This window comes from Lepidochelys olivacea, assembly GCF_965140295.1.
Source record: "Lepidochelys olivacea isolate rLepOli2 genome assembly, chromosome: 5".
In the NCBI taxonomy this organism is placed as follows: Eukaryota; Metazoa; Chordata; order Testudines; family Cheloniidae; genus Lepidochelys; species Lepidochelys olivacea.
The window spans coordinates 84,391,880-84,406,776 of record NC_140415.1 but is presented as its reverse complement, the minus strand read 5'-3'; the positions used below and the strand labels follow the sequence as shown (position 1 = coordinate 84,406,776).

Sequence of the window (14,897 nt, the reverse complement as noted above, 5' to 3'; positions counted from 1 at the left end):
ATTGGTGCAGTTGATGCACTATGAAGGTTTAAGAAAATTGCCTGTTGCTTTGCAGGGCTCTGTTTGCTTTCAGTTACTGGAATAAAGATTGCTTTCAAACCAAAACAATTCTTTTATTAAAAAACAACAATCGGAGGGGGGAGAGAAACAAAATAAAACACATCAGCAGTGAGGGGCATGGGGGAAGGGAAGGTCCCAGGAGGAGGTGGGGTCCCAGGACGGTTAAAGATTTGTGTATGTCCAGGTAGTATATCCAACCTTCTCCTTTGGAATACAGTGCATCAGGTACTGTACTTCAGCAGGGCTGAACTGCAGAGGGATGGGTGTTGAGTGCAGTGGGTACTGGGAGTCTGCACTGATGGACTGTGACAGGGGAAAAGTGGAATGCCGCGGGTACAGACTGGAGCCAGGAGGTTGATAAGAGTGTTTTGGCGGTGTGTGGGGCGCGCATCAGAAAGAGTTTTGCAACAGTAGCTGCAGGGGAAGACAGGCATGGAGCTGCCCGGTTTGCAGGGCCAGTAGCGTCTGGAGCGCATCTGCTTGGCGCTCCATAATGTTTAAGAGCCGCTCCATGGCTTCGCTCTGGCACGTCACATTCTCCTTTCGGTCCCTCTTCTCGCTGTTCAGCCACTCCTTCATTTCTTGTTTTTCGGCCATGGAGTGCAGACCTCACAGAGAAAGTCCTCTTCAGTACTTTGTGGGCGCTTTCTAATTCTGCACAACCATTTGGCCACCGATAAAGAGGGAGGCTGGGCTCCCAAGGTCATATCTGTGAAGCCAAAATGCAACATTTTACAGAAGCAGTATTGTTTGCAACACACAGACCACTGATTCAGTGATTTAAAACACAGCCACTATTCACATACCTATCACTAACTGGCTGACCCCAGGCAAGCACACATCAGTCACAAGACCCCCAAAATGGTAAATAACCACATGGGCAGGGGACATCAGAGTTCCCGGACCGTACTGTACCCTGGACACATGGCTGTTGGGGAGAGCCAGAACTTGTCACGAGGGGCCTGATAATCATTCCTATCCCCACATTTTCCACAGGCTGTGCTCATTATGGAAGATATCTCACTGCTGAGGGTGAGCAGGTGAATCAAGGGAGGGTCTTCTCCAAGACTGCAGCTTCCACCCTAGCCCTTATGTGGCTTGCCTGTGTGCAGCCATGGTCCCCGCCTCCCTCCCTCTCCCGCTCCGTACGACAGCAGAGTGGTGCAGGAAAGTTACCCTTAATGGGGCAAGAAACAAAGCAGCTCTGCCAAAGAACCTGTGGCAGGGGATTGCCCAGTATCTCCATGAGAGTTTCATGGAGATCTCTAAGGCAGATTCTCATGAAGTGAGGTAGTCAGTCAATACCCTCTTCTGCCGCTCAAACTAGGCATGTGGTAGTATGCGCATCATACAGACACAAGCCTGCTTTCTGCAACCCTCTTGCCCCCAACAACTTGCTTCAGCAATTCCCAAAATCAAAGACACTTACCAGGGTCCTCCTCTCCTGTTTGCGCTTCGCCAAGCTTCGACAGCTGTGACTGGCTAGTATCCTCCAGGGTAGAGAAGAGCTCCTGATTACATGCATCTCTGACCTCCGAGTCATCTTAGAATCATAGAATATCAGGGTTGGAAGGGACCTCAGGAGGTCATCTAGTCCAACCCCCTGCTCAAAGCAGGACCAATCCCCAACTAAATCATCCCAACCAGGACTTTGGCAAGCCTGACCTTAAAAACTTCTACGGAAGGAGATTCTACCACCTCCCTAGGTAATGCATTCCAGTGTTTCACCACCCTCCTAGTGAAGAAGTTTTTCCTAATATTCAACCTAAACCTCCCCCACTGCAACTTGAGACCATTACTCCTTGTCCTGTCCCCTTCTACCACTGAGAATAGTCTAGAACCATCCTCTCTGGAACCACCTCTCAGGTAGTCGAAAGCAGCTATCAAATCCCCCCTCATTCTTCTCTTCTGCAGACTAAACAATCCCAGTTCCCTCAGCCTCTCCTCATAGGTCATGTGTTCCAGACCCCCAATCATTTTTGTTGCCCTTCGCTGGACTCTCTCCAATTTATCCACATCCTTCTTGAAGTGTGGGGCCCAAAACTGGACACAGTACTCCAGATGAGGCCTCACCAATGTCGAATAGAGGGGAACGATCACGTCCCTCGATCTGCTCGCTATGCCCCTACTTATACATCCCAAAATGTCATTGGCCTTCTTGGCAACAAGGGCACACTGCTGACTCATATCCAGCTTCTTGTCCACTGTCACCCCTAGGTCCTTTTCCGCAGAACTGGTGCCTAGCCATTCGGTCCCTAGTCTGTAGCAGTGCATTGGGGTCTTCCGTCCTAAGTGCAGGACCCTGCACTTATCCTTATTGAACCTCATCAGATTTCTTTTGGCCCAATCCTCCAATTTGTCTAGGTCCCTCTGTATCCTATCCCTGCCCTCCAGCGTATCTACCACTCCTCCCAGTTTAGTATCATCCGCAAATTTGCTGAGAGTGCAATCCACACCATCCTCCAGATCACTTATGAAGATATTGAACAAAACCGGCCCCAGGACCGACCCCTGGGGCACTCCACTTGACACCGGCTGCCAACTAGACATGGAGCCATTGATCACTACCTATTGAGCCCAACCATCTAGCCAACTTTCTACCCACCTTATAGTGCATTCATCCAGCCCATACTTCTTTAACTTGCTGACAAGAATACTATGGGAGACCGTGTCAAAAGCTTTGCTAAAGTCAAGAAACAATACATCCACTGCTTTCCCTTCATCCACAGAACCAGTAATCTCATCATAGAAGGTGATTAGATTAGTCAGGCTTGACCTTCCCTTGGTGAATCCAGGCTGATTGTTCCTGATCACTTTCCTCTCCTCTAAGTGCTTCAGGATTGATTCCTTGAGGACCTGCTCCATGATTCTTCCGGGGACTGAGGTGAGGCTGACTGGCCTGTAGTTCCCAGGATCCTCCTTCTTCCCTTTTTTAAAGATTGGCACTACATTAGCCTTTTTCCAGTCATCTGGGACTTCCCCCGTTCGCCACGAGTTTTCAAAGATAATGGCCAATGGCTCTGCAATCACAGTCGCCAATTCCTTTAGCACGCTTGGATGCAACTCGTCCGGCCCCATGGACTTATGCACGTCCAGCTTTTCTAAATAGTCCCTAACCACCTCTTTCTCCACAAAGGGCTGGCCATCTACTCCCCATGTTGTGATGCCCAGCGCAGCAGTCTGGGAGCTGTCCTTGTTAGTGAAGACAGAGGCAAAAAAAGCATTGAGCACATTAGCTTTTTCCACATCCTCTGTCATCTTCTGCCTCTGGGTCCCCTTCCCCATCCTCATCCAAGATTTCCTCCTTCTGGCTCGGTCCACTCTCAAGTGGCACGTGAGCTACCGAAGTAGCCACAGTAGCCTTCGCAGTGGAGGTTTAGTCACCACAGAGTATCAAGTCCAGCTCTTTGTAGAACTGGCAGCTTGTGTGGGCGCAGCACTGGAGTGGCAGTTTGCCTACTGTGCCTTGTGGTAGGTGTTCCACAACTCCTTCACTTTGACCCTGTACTGCACTGTGTCCCGGTCATGGCCCCTTTCTGTCATGCATTGTGAAATCTCTTCATAGCTATCATAATTCCTACGGCTGGAGCGCAGCTGGGACTGGGCAGCCTCCTCTCCCCAAATGCTGATGAGGTCCAGCAGCTCGCCATTGCTCCAAGTGGGGGATTGCCCTGTGCATGGAGCAGGCCTGGCCACCTGGAAAGATGCACTGAGCCCACTGCACGCATCACCGAGCAAACAGGAAGGGGACTTTGAAAATTCCCAAGGAATTTAAGGGTTGGGGATGACAGTTGGTCGCCTGAGGGCAGGGCAGCAGAGTTCAAACCGATGACCAGAGAGGCGAGAACAGGCATTGTGGGACCCCTCTCAGAGGCCAGTCGCAGGGCCGTAATCGACCACTGTGTCTACACTGGCACTGTGGCGCTGTACCCCGGCGCAGACAGCTGGACGCCTCTCATCGGGGTGGGTTTTTTTACAGCGCTGCAACTGTGCAGTTTCTGCGCACTAAGCGGCTTGGCAGCGTGTACACCTCGGGAGTTACACCGCAGAAAGCTGCTTTACTGCGCAGAAACGTGCCAGTGGAGACAAGGCCTTAGACCAATTTACCTCTATCTGTTCAGAAACTGATTTAGGGTTGTCCGTACTTAAAATGCTACAGCGGAACAACAGCAATACTGCAGCTGCACCAGTGTAGCACTTCAGTGTAGATACTCCCAAAGTAGATGGCAGGGATTCTCACATCGACAGAGGTAATCCACCTCCCTGAGAGATGGTAGCTATGTTGACAGAAGAATTCCATCGGTCTACACAGGGACTTAGGTCAGCTGAACTACACTGCTCAGGGGTGTGACTTTTTCTTACCACTGACTAATTTTCTAGTGTAGACCAGGCCTTAGTTAAAGTGATACCAGCCCCCTAGTAAGGACACAGTTATGCTAATATAAAGGTGCTTATATTGAGATTGTTTGTTTCTGTTCCTTTACAGCTTCTGAATTGATTTAGTTAAAGAAATACAAGAATTGGATGTCAGCCAGCCCTTATGTCTGGACACTCTTACACTGGTTTAAACCAGGTTTACATCAGCTTAATTTACCACAGTTAAATAAAGCCACTTCTACACACAAAAGTTGTACCAGTTTAACTTAAATTGATTTTCAAACTGCTTTGGGGAGGAGAAGTAGTAGTAAAGAAGACATCAGCAATTAATGAAATAAAAAAGTATAGACAAAAGAAAGTTAGGGAACAATACATGGGTCCAATTTGTTCTTCCATCTCAGTGGAGAATGGAATGGCAGTCTGTGACAGACTATACCCATGTTCACACACTATTGTAATAATGTTTGTACAAGGTCTGTCTTGTGAAGTATCATTTAAAAACTCATAATCTGCTGATCAATAATATAATGGAAAATGCATGTAGCAGCATTACATGTGAAGTTATAAACAAACTGATCTCTAGAAAACATATTTTTAGTCATGATAAGTCTGGAGAGTGGCCAAACCAGTTCCTCATAGAAAAAGGGTAGAGCTGATGGCTCAGCCAGAGATAAATAAGGCTGATGGATCATTACATGCTAAGTGGCCATTCTTTGGCAGGAAATGGGGCAGAGGCAAAAAAAATCTGCATCTCAGCAAAGAAACATCATGGAGTTCCCTTCCACACAGACTGCCTTGCCCCCAGCTGGAAATGCTTCTCAAAGAGGGGACAGGACTATAAAAAGAAGGGGCAGACAGCACCCCTACCAACTGCATTCACTGCACCTGAAGCGACAAAGGAACCATTCATTGGACACTGGGGGAAGGGTCCTGACCAACAAGGTTTGGTCTGTGAGACTGCAGGAAAACTTTGCTTGAATCTGATATAGTTGCTAAGTTAGGTTGTTTCATTAGTAAACATCTTATCTTTATTTTTCTTGTAACCATTTCTGACTTTTATGCCTCGTTACTTGTACTCACTTAAAATCTCTCGTTGTAGTTAATAAACTTGTTTTACTATTCTGTGTCATCCAATGTGTTTAAATTGAAGTGTCTGAATAACTATCTGAAATAATACACTGGCATATTGTTCCTTAAAGGAACAATGAACTTAAAATATTTTGAACTTGCCTGGAGGGGGCTGGGCAGCACAGGACATACATTTCTGGGGGAAATCTGGGACTGGGGTATGTGTTGGGTTCTCCCTGCACAAGGGTTACAATCTGGCTCTCACCAGCCAAGTGTGGCTGGCAGGCTGCAGTTACACACAGACACTCAGGGTGTGGCTTGCATGCTGGCAGGCTGTTTGTGACCAGCCCAGATGGAAGCTACTACAGCAAGGCATTAAGGCACCTACAATTGCAGGGCAGGGGTGACACAGCTGCTCATTAGTCTGGAGTGTACGCTGGTATGGCCCACACTCCAGAAGACCTCAGTACAGGAGTACTATTAAAGTATTCAGAACTGGCCAAAAGACCCTGAACAGGTTTAGTAATTACATTTTTCTAACTTGATAAACAGAGATTCTCTCTTTTAAATAGTGATGAATCTCAAGAGAAAAATCCCTACAATATCCTGCCAACTGAAGTGTGTTCCAAAACACAGATTAAAAGCTCAAAGCCAGATTTTCAATAGAACTCATCACCCCAGAGCTCCCACTGAAAACAGAAGCAGCTGCTGGGTGCCAAGCACTTTTGAAAGTCTGGTCCTACAAGTTAGATTTCCATTTCTAAAAACTGTATGCCACTTTGTTAATTCTTTCAATTCAGAAAAATGCAGGGAACTAACTCCAATTCATGCCAAACTCACTTATGCATAAAGAGATAAACCTTACTACTACAGGTTTCAGAGTAACAACCGTGTTAGTCTGTATTCGCAAAAAGAAAAGGAGTACTTGTGGCACCTTAGAGACTAACCAATTTATTTGAGCATAAGCTTTCATGAGCTACAGCACAGTATGCATCTGATGAAGTGAGCTGTAGCTCACGAAAGCTTATACTCAAATAAATTGGTTAGTCTCTAAGGTGCCACAAGTCCTCCTTTTCTTCTTACTACTACAGTTTGTTAGGAACTATGAATTTAAATACTACACCTTTTTTTAAAAATAGCCAACAGGAAACTAATTTGTTTGCAGCAAAAAAGTATAAAGTTATGTTTGTGACTGAATTCTCGTGAGCAGAATTACCTGAATTCGGATTAATCCTCTCTAAATCTCAAGAAATCTATATCAGTTAGAATCTGACAGGGAATAAAATATTTACCTTCATGTCTAAACAATTTTCAAAAACCTTTCATGAAGATTTTTAAAACAAATATTTAAAATAGGTAATAGACCTTCTAACAGGTAATTTACCCAAGTGAGAATAGTAACTTAGCCAACAAATTTCATTATTCTCAATTTATTATGTTAATTTACTTTTTTTTTAAATGTTTACAATTATGGAAACTCATGGAAACTATCTTCAGTCATGGGTTCACACATTTTCCTGTTTTTCCTAAAGGCCTAACAAAACATTGGGAACCTTGTGCTATACCAGCTTTGAAAGTAGGCTGAAGAGACAAACCTGCTAAACTAGCATGCACTTGAGCAAATATTTCCACCCGCCACACCCAGAAGAAATGTCAAAATAGTTCTCTAGAGTCACATGAAGAGAGACAGCCTTACTAGGCATGCTATTAATCCAGCTTTCTTAGTTCCTGTCCACTTCACACACCCCTGAAGATGTCTCAAAAACAACTATATAATTAAATTTGCAATCTCAACCAACTCCTCATGGGGACCGTGAGGGGAAGAAGCTTTAAAGGAACTGAGTTAGAATGCAATGGCATGCATATCTTCATATCATTAGGAATTTATTTTCTGTTCCAAAGAGTAACTGTGCATAATCCCATTTGCAACAAAAAGGCACAAAACAATGGAAAGCAGTTACTTAAAACAAGGAAAACCAAAGCAGTAGTTTGTTTTTCCCACAACATTAAAACAGACTGACATTACCTGCTCAGAAAATGTCATCTAAACATCCTGGAGAATTCCAATAAATCTTTATAACACTAAGGATGCAACAAACATCGTCAGCATCTCTCCTTCCAATGTTTGTGTTCTCTCCCATTATCCTTGAGTAAAACAGAAACACTCATCTCCCTTGCCTCACATCAAGTACTGAACACCTCCACAGACTACCCTAGAAAGCGGAATCTCCATGCCTTGCTGACCCTGCATTTTTATGCTGTAGACTCCCTGACTGAGTCTTCCCAGCCTCAAACTTGACATTCTACTGTAACATGCCTCTCCCTTCCTGTTTCCCAGATAAAGAAGGAAGGGAGCAGCAGGAGACATCAACACTGCAGAGAAGTGAGGTGAAAGGGAGGCTGGCAGTATCCAAAACCTCCCTGGCACAGCACACAAGCACGCTAGGAAAATAGCCAGCTCCCAGTAAAACTGGGGATGAGCCAGTTTTGTAAGGGTTAACAATTTAGTTTCTGTCCTTTCTTTATAGCTGTTCCCGACAACATGAAATTGGAGGCGGGGTGGGGAAGGGGTGTGTGCAAAGAATGAACTTTTGTGAATTATGCAATTCTTAGAATCATTTCCTTTTCTCTAGGGCCAAAAATTGTGTTCACTTCAGTCTTTGCTTTTCTAAAATACATATTTGTTGTGTAGTTTCTGCCAACTTAAATCAATTCAGCTTGTGACAACCTTTAAAGAGTCATAATTTGCTTGGTCACACTTAAAGTCTGACTTTTTTCAAAGAATTGTCAACATAATTTAACTAAGTTTTACAATTAATGTCACTAATTATTCAGATCTGTGTCACATAACTGTAAATTAGTGAATTGTAAAGTGACATCAGTGAACACTGAGCTCTAAACACATTTTTTCTCTCAATAATTAGGACAGTAATAGCTTATTTCTTCTGCAATGGCACAACCTATATTTAATGAACTCTTTTGTTAAAATGAGCCTCACAATACAAAGTACTGACCATCGAACTGCCTCACACTAAGGGACACTGGCTACCAGATTTTATAAAGAATATTTTCTAAATATGTATTAGGGAGAAGCTTTTCTTAATGTATACCACAAAGTTAAACATGTCACTCTGAAGTACTCCAATTATCTGACTATGCAGATAACTGACATACCCAATAATCCACTTATTTAAAACTACAAAGTGAAAAGAAGGAATACACAAAATGTTATACCAAATTCATGGTCCATTTTGGTCAATTTCACGGTTATAGGATTTTAAAAAATCATAAATTTCATGATTTCAGATATTTAAATCTGAAATTTCATGGTGTTGAAACTGGAGGGGTCTTGACTCAAAAGCAGGTTGGGGGGTTGAAAAATTATTGTAAGGGGGTTGCAGTATTGCCATCCTTACTTCTACACTGCTGCCTTCAGAGCTGGGCTCTCCAGCTCCCCAACTCTGAAGGCAGTGCACAAGTAAGGGTGGCAATACCGCGACCCCCCTACAATAATCCTGCGACACCCCCCCGCCCCCTATAGTCCCCTTTTGGGTCGGGATCCCTAGTTTGAGAAACTCTCATCTCCCCTGTGAAATCTGTATAGCATAGGGTAAAAGTACACAAAAGACCAGATTTCACAGTCCGTGATGCATTTTTCATGGCCATGAATTTGGCAGGGCCCTAAATATTGGTAACTGGGGCTCCAATACATATTTTCTAACCTATTTTAATGAGCTCTAAAACTCAAAACAAAGCAGAACATTTTGTAATTTCTTTTTCAAGTATACTATAGCTCATAAGGCCTCATGGTAAGAAAAGGGAGGAATTTCACAAAGCAATGAACATCCCTTCCCACCCAATTTTTTAGGTGGGATTGTAACAGGAAGATGTGGTCTAAAAATGAAAAATTAGTTTCACAAAATTTCAGTTGTTTTCATTCTGAAGGGTTCAAACTAACCCATTTTTTTTTATTATAAAAGAAGAGAGAAATCTAGCCCAGAACAGTAAAATCAAAGGAATATTGGTAGGTGGTAGAGATAAAATCTTAAAGTCTTCTGTGCAGGGATTGTGTGTTCATGTGTGTGTTAACAGCGTACATTGTAGGTACTCACAGAATACAAATAATTAAACCAGTAATAATTAATAATAGTCAAGTGGACTGTAATACGAGAGTATTTAGTTATCCCTCTATTACTTTCAAAGAAAAGATGACAGAGCATCCTACTTTAAATGGTCCAAAACAGTACAGATTACAATAACGCTGTTACAATTTCACTACTGTAAATATATACAGTATATATAGTTTACAGTATCGTATACAATATATATACACACTGTTTATAGTTTATAGTAGTGAAACTAATAGCACTATTGTAATCTGTACTATTTTGGACCATTTAAGGTAGGATGCTATCTACACACACACACACACACAGGATGAGGAAGTCAGACTATTATGTCACTGCATGGTTCTGAATATAGAGAAGGCATTTGGCAGGGTGAATGGGAATCTCTCTTACCAGATGCAACAAAGATCCATGCTTTTTCATCAGATAGGTCAACTCAATCCCAGAGCACTAGTGCTCTGCAATTGCCCAGGTTTTTCCTCTTCCTCATTTTCTTAGGGTTTAAAATATAATCTACTGTCACTAGTATGTTTGCAGTGCACTGAGGAATATGCAAATTTAGCCCCAGGCTTCCGTTGTTTTGTCTCTTTATGACACATCATATTGTCATTTATTTATTTTTTTGTCTATACACTATGACTGATTTGTTTAGTTATTTTATGATTATGTATCCAAGAGTGGAAGGCAAAATAAAGAGGAAAAGTTTTCAGAAGACTTCAAATAAGCTGAGACTGAACCAATCATTTACGAAGTCTCCACTGCCTGACACCATAATAAAAACCCTGCAGATCTGTTAAGTCAAGACAAATTCCAATATACTATTTATGCAAAGCAAGAGTCTGATGCAAATCCCATTGAAGTCACTGGGAATCTTTCCATTGACTTCAATGGACTTGTGCTATTGAGGTTTGATGCAAAGTGAGATATGTAAACAAGTTACTTAATATTTACAAGAAAACACCTTTAAATGATTAGGTACCATAAAAAGAAAAATTGAAGCTATTAAATGTGTGCTCACATAACTATGCCAGGCCAGGCTGCCTTAGGCCTGTATACTCCATTTACTCTTACATCAATTTATCAATTTATCTCAGTCCATTTGTAGTTAGAGTTTAAACAAATTTCTATTACTTCTGAAATATTCTACCAATTTGACCAACCTATTGTCCCTTTCAAAATACACCCAGAGTAATAGAAAAAAGATTTTACTGGTCAACAAGAAAAACAGACTGTACATTTTAAATCTGATGGCCAAAGGAAAAAGAAAGGTGAGATTTAATCGACACCAAGCTTGCAGCCAAATACACAAAGATCCCAGAGAGCTATCCTACCAAAGAAAATAGTTGTACCTTTGAAACCTCAAGGTATTACCAAAGTACAGGCAGACTTACAGATCAGGTGCATGGGGAGCCAGTGTAAAAATTTAACTTCTCAACCTCAGAGGTTCATATCAGCACTGAAATAATCAGCTTCCAGAGCTTTTGATATTTTAAGTCATAATTTGGGGCCCAAACATGCAGCCACTATGCAAACAGAACTCCATTTGAGTTCTTTTGGGAGTTCCAGGTTTAGAGTGGTTTCAGCACTGGGCCTATAAACTGAACTGTAAAAATTCAAATTTCCAATTCTTAAGACACTTAACAGAATTAAATCAGAAGTTCTAAAAGTCACCCACTTTAGGTACAGATAGTTTGTGTTCCAGGGGCTTGTCATAGAATCATAGAATATCAGAGTTGGAAGGGACCTCAGGAGATCATCTTGTCCAACCCCCTGCTCAAAGCAGGACCAATCCTCAATTTTTGCCCCAGATCCCTAAATGGCCCCCTCAAGGATTGAACTCACAACCCTGGGTTTAGCAGGCCAATGCTCAAACCACTGAGCTATCCCTCCCCCCTAAACTCTTCTAAACTCTTGTCTCTTCTAAACTTCTCACTTCTAGTTTTGCTTGCAGTAAATTTCATAGAAGAAATGGTTGTAGGGGATAATCTTGGCTCAAGTGATCATGAGCTAACTCAGTTCAAACTTAACGGAAGGATTGACAAAAATAAATCTGCAACTAGGGTTTTTGATTTCAAAAGGGCTGACTTTCAAAAATTAAGGAAATTAGTTAGGGAAGTGGATTAGATTGAAGAATTTATGGATCCAAACGTAGAGGAGGCCTGGGATTATTTTAAATCAAAGCTGCAGAAGCTATCGGAAGCCTGCATCCCAAGAAAGGGGAAAAAATTCATAGGCAGGAGTTGTAGACCAAGCTGGATGAGCAAGCATCTCAGAGAGGTGATAAGAAAAAGCAGAAAGCATATAGGGAGTGGAAGAAGGGAGGGATCAGCAAGGAAAGCTACCTTATTGAGGTCAGAACACATAGGCTAAAAGTCAAGTAGAGTTGGACCTTGCAAAGGGAATTAAAACCAATAGTAAAAGGTTCTATAGCCATATAAATAAGAAGAAAACAAAGAAAGAAGAAGTGAGACCGCTAAACACTGAGGATGGAGTGGAGGTCAAGGATAATCTAGGCATGGCCCAATATCTAAACAAATACTTTGCCTCAGTCTTTAATAAGACTAAAGAGGATCTTAGGGATAATGGTAGCATGACAAATGGGAATGAGGATATGGAGGTAGATATTACCATATCTGAGGTAGAAGTAAAACTCAAACAGCTTAATGGGACTAAATCGGAGGGCCCAGATAATCTTCATCCAAGAATATTAAAGGAATTGGCACTTGAAAATGCAAGCCCATTGGCAAGAATTTTTAATGAATCTGTAAACTCAGGGGTTGTTCCGTATGATTGGAGAATTGCTAACATAGTTCCTATTTTTAAGAAAGGGAAAAAAGGTGATCTGGGTAACTATAGGCCTGTTAGTTTGACATCTGTAGTATGCAAGGTCTTGGAAAAAATTTTGAAGGACAAGGTAGTTAAGGACATTGAAGTCAATGGTAAATGGGACAAAATACAACATGGTTTTACAAAACCATGCCAAACCAACCTGATCTCCTTCTTTGAGGAAATAACAGATTTTTTAGACAAAGGAAACGCAGTGGATCTAATTTACCTAGATTTCAGTAAGGCGTTTGATATGGTGCCACATGGGGAATTATTAGTTAAATTGGATAAGATGGGGATCAATATGAAAACTGAAAGGTGGATAAGGAATTGGTTAAAGGGGAAACTACAACGGGTCCTACTGAAAGGTGAACTGTCAGACTGAAGGGAGGTTACAAGTGGAGTTCCTCAAGGATTGGTTTTGGGACCAATCTTATTTAATCTTTTTATTACTGACCTCGGCACAAAAAGTGGGAGTGTGCTGATAAAGTTTGCAGATGATACAAAGCTGGGAGGTATTGCCAATTTAGAGAAGGACAGGGATATCCTACAGGAGGATCTGGATGACCTTGTAAACTGGAGTAATAGTAATAGGATGAAATTTAATAGTTAGAAGTGTAAGGTCATGCATTTAGGAATTAATAACAAGAATTTTAGTTATAAACTGGGGACACATCAATTAGAAGTAACGGAGGAGGAGAAGGACCTTGGAGTATTGGTTGATCACAGGATGACTATGAGCCACCAATGTGATATGGCCGTGAAAAAAGCTAATGTGGTCTTGGGATGCATCAGGAGAGCTATTTCCAGTAGGGATAAGGAGGTTTTAGTACCATTATACAAGGCACTGGTGAGACCTCACCTGGAATACTGTGTGCAGTTCTGGTCTCCCATGTTTAAGAAGAATGAATTCAAACTGGAACAGGTACAGAGAAGGGCTACTAGGATGATCCGAGGAATGGAAAACCTGTCTTATGAAAGGAGACTCAAGGAGCTTAGCTTGTTTAGCCTAACCAAAAGAAGGTTGAGGGGAGATATAAATATATATCATAAATATATCAGAGGGATAAATACCGGAAAGGGAGAGGAATTATTTATGCTCAGTACCACTGTGGACACAAGAACAAATGGATATAAACTGGCCACCAGGAAGTTTAGACTAGAAATTAGACGAAGGTTTCTAACCATCAGAGGAGTGAAGTTTTGGAATAGCCTTCCAAGGGGAGCAGTGGGGGCAAAAGATCTATCTGACTTTAAGATTAAACTCAATAAGTTTATGGAGGAGATGGTATGATGGGATAACATGGTTTTGGTAATTAAATATTCATGGTAAATAGGCCCAATGGACTGTGATGGGATATTAGATGGGGTGGGAGCTGAGTTACCCAGGAAAGAATTTTCTGTAGTATCTGGCTCGTGAATCTTGCCCATATGCTCAGGGTTTAGCTGATCGCCATATTTGGGGTCAGGAAGGAATTTTCCTCCAGGGCAGATTGGAAGAGGCCCTGGAGGTTTTTCGCCTTCCTCTGTAACATGGGGCATGGGTCACTTGCTGGAGGATTCTCTGCTCCTTGAAGTCTTTGAACCACGATTTGAAAACTTCAATAGCTCAGACATAGGTGAGAGGTTTTTTGCAGGAGCGGTGGGTGAAATTCTGTGGCCTGCGTTGTGCAGGTGGTCAGACTAGATGATCATAATGGTCCCTTCTGACCAAAATATCTATGAATCTAAAAAAATTAAACACATTAGCAGTGCAATAACCCCTTTTTGACTACCGTAAGTCTCTCTCTCTCTCTCTGTAGGTATGACTAATTGACAATATGGAGGTATACAAACTCAGACGAAATTTCAGTAATAGCCAAAATAGCTAATTACCCTAAATCTGATAAACTGGCTAAGTCAAAACCAACCATAACTCAAACAAAATTTCAGCTCCTACTCCACAATCCTACTGCTATTATTAATCACTTCCATGCACCTCCGCACATTGTGGTGATGGCAAGAGTTGGCAGTAGAAGTGTCAAATTAAGCAAGATAGCCAGTTCTGTACATCCCAAAGGACTGAAGAACTTGGATAAGGTCTCAAGTAAACACCCCAAAATTTGCACACTTATCCAAAATTATCCTCTGAACATTGGTTTGTCCAAGAGCTAGTGAAAATAATAGTGAAATAAATGTTTAGCAATGACCTGCATGGTTGCATTACTCAGAACTTGATCAGATCACCATTAGAATTACAGTTATTTAAAAACATATGTAGAATAATTAATTATTATTATTATTATAAACTTGCAATAGGCTAGCTATTTTACATAAAAAGGACAGGTCCCTATACAACACAAACTAATATTTGAATGGCAAAATTTAGAACCTTTACAGTCTTTTCTCCTTATAGACTACTTATACTAAATAGGAATCTTTTAGAAGAGCACAGAGAAG

The 14,897-nt window shown here is 41.9% G+C and overlaps 1 protein-coding gene across 3 annotated transcripts in view; it reads right to left on the bottom strand.

Annotated features, from left to right (window-relative positions):
* The window catches only part of ROR2 (receptor tyrosine kinase like orphan receptor 2), a 238,973-nt gene that overhangs the window by 109,997 nt on the left and 114,079 nt on the right, over positions 1-14,897 (bottom strand). Inside the window, exon 1 of one of the 3 annotated variants that reach the window (XM_084629277.1) lies at positions 7,532-7,550. The exons of the other annotated variants lie outside the window; for them this stretch is intronic. The gene's annotated coding sequence lies outside the window, so the exon portion shown is untranslated. Of the gene's footprint in view, positions 1-7,531; positions 7,551-14,897 lie in introns of those variants that run through there. 3 annotated transcript variants of the gene reach the window in all.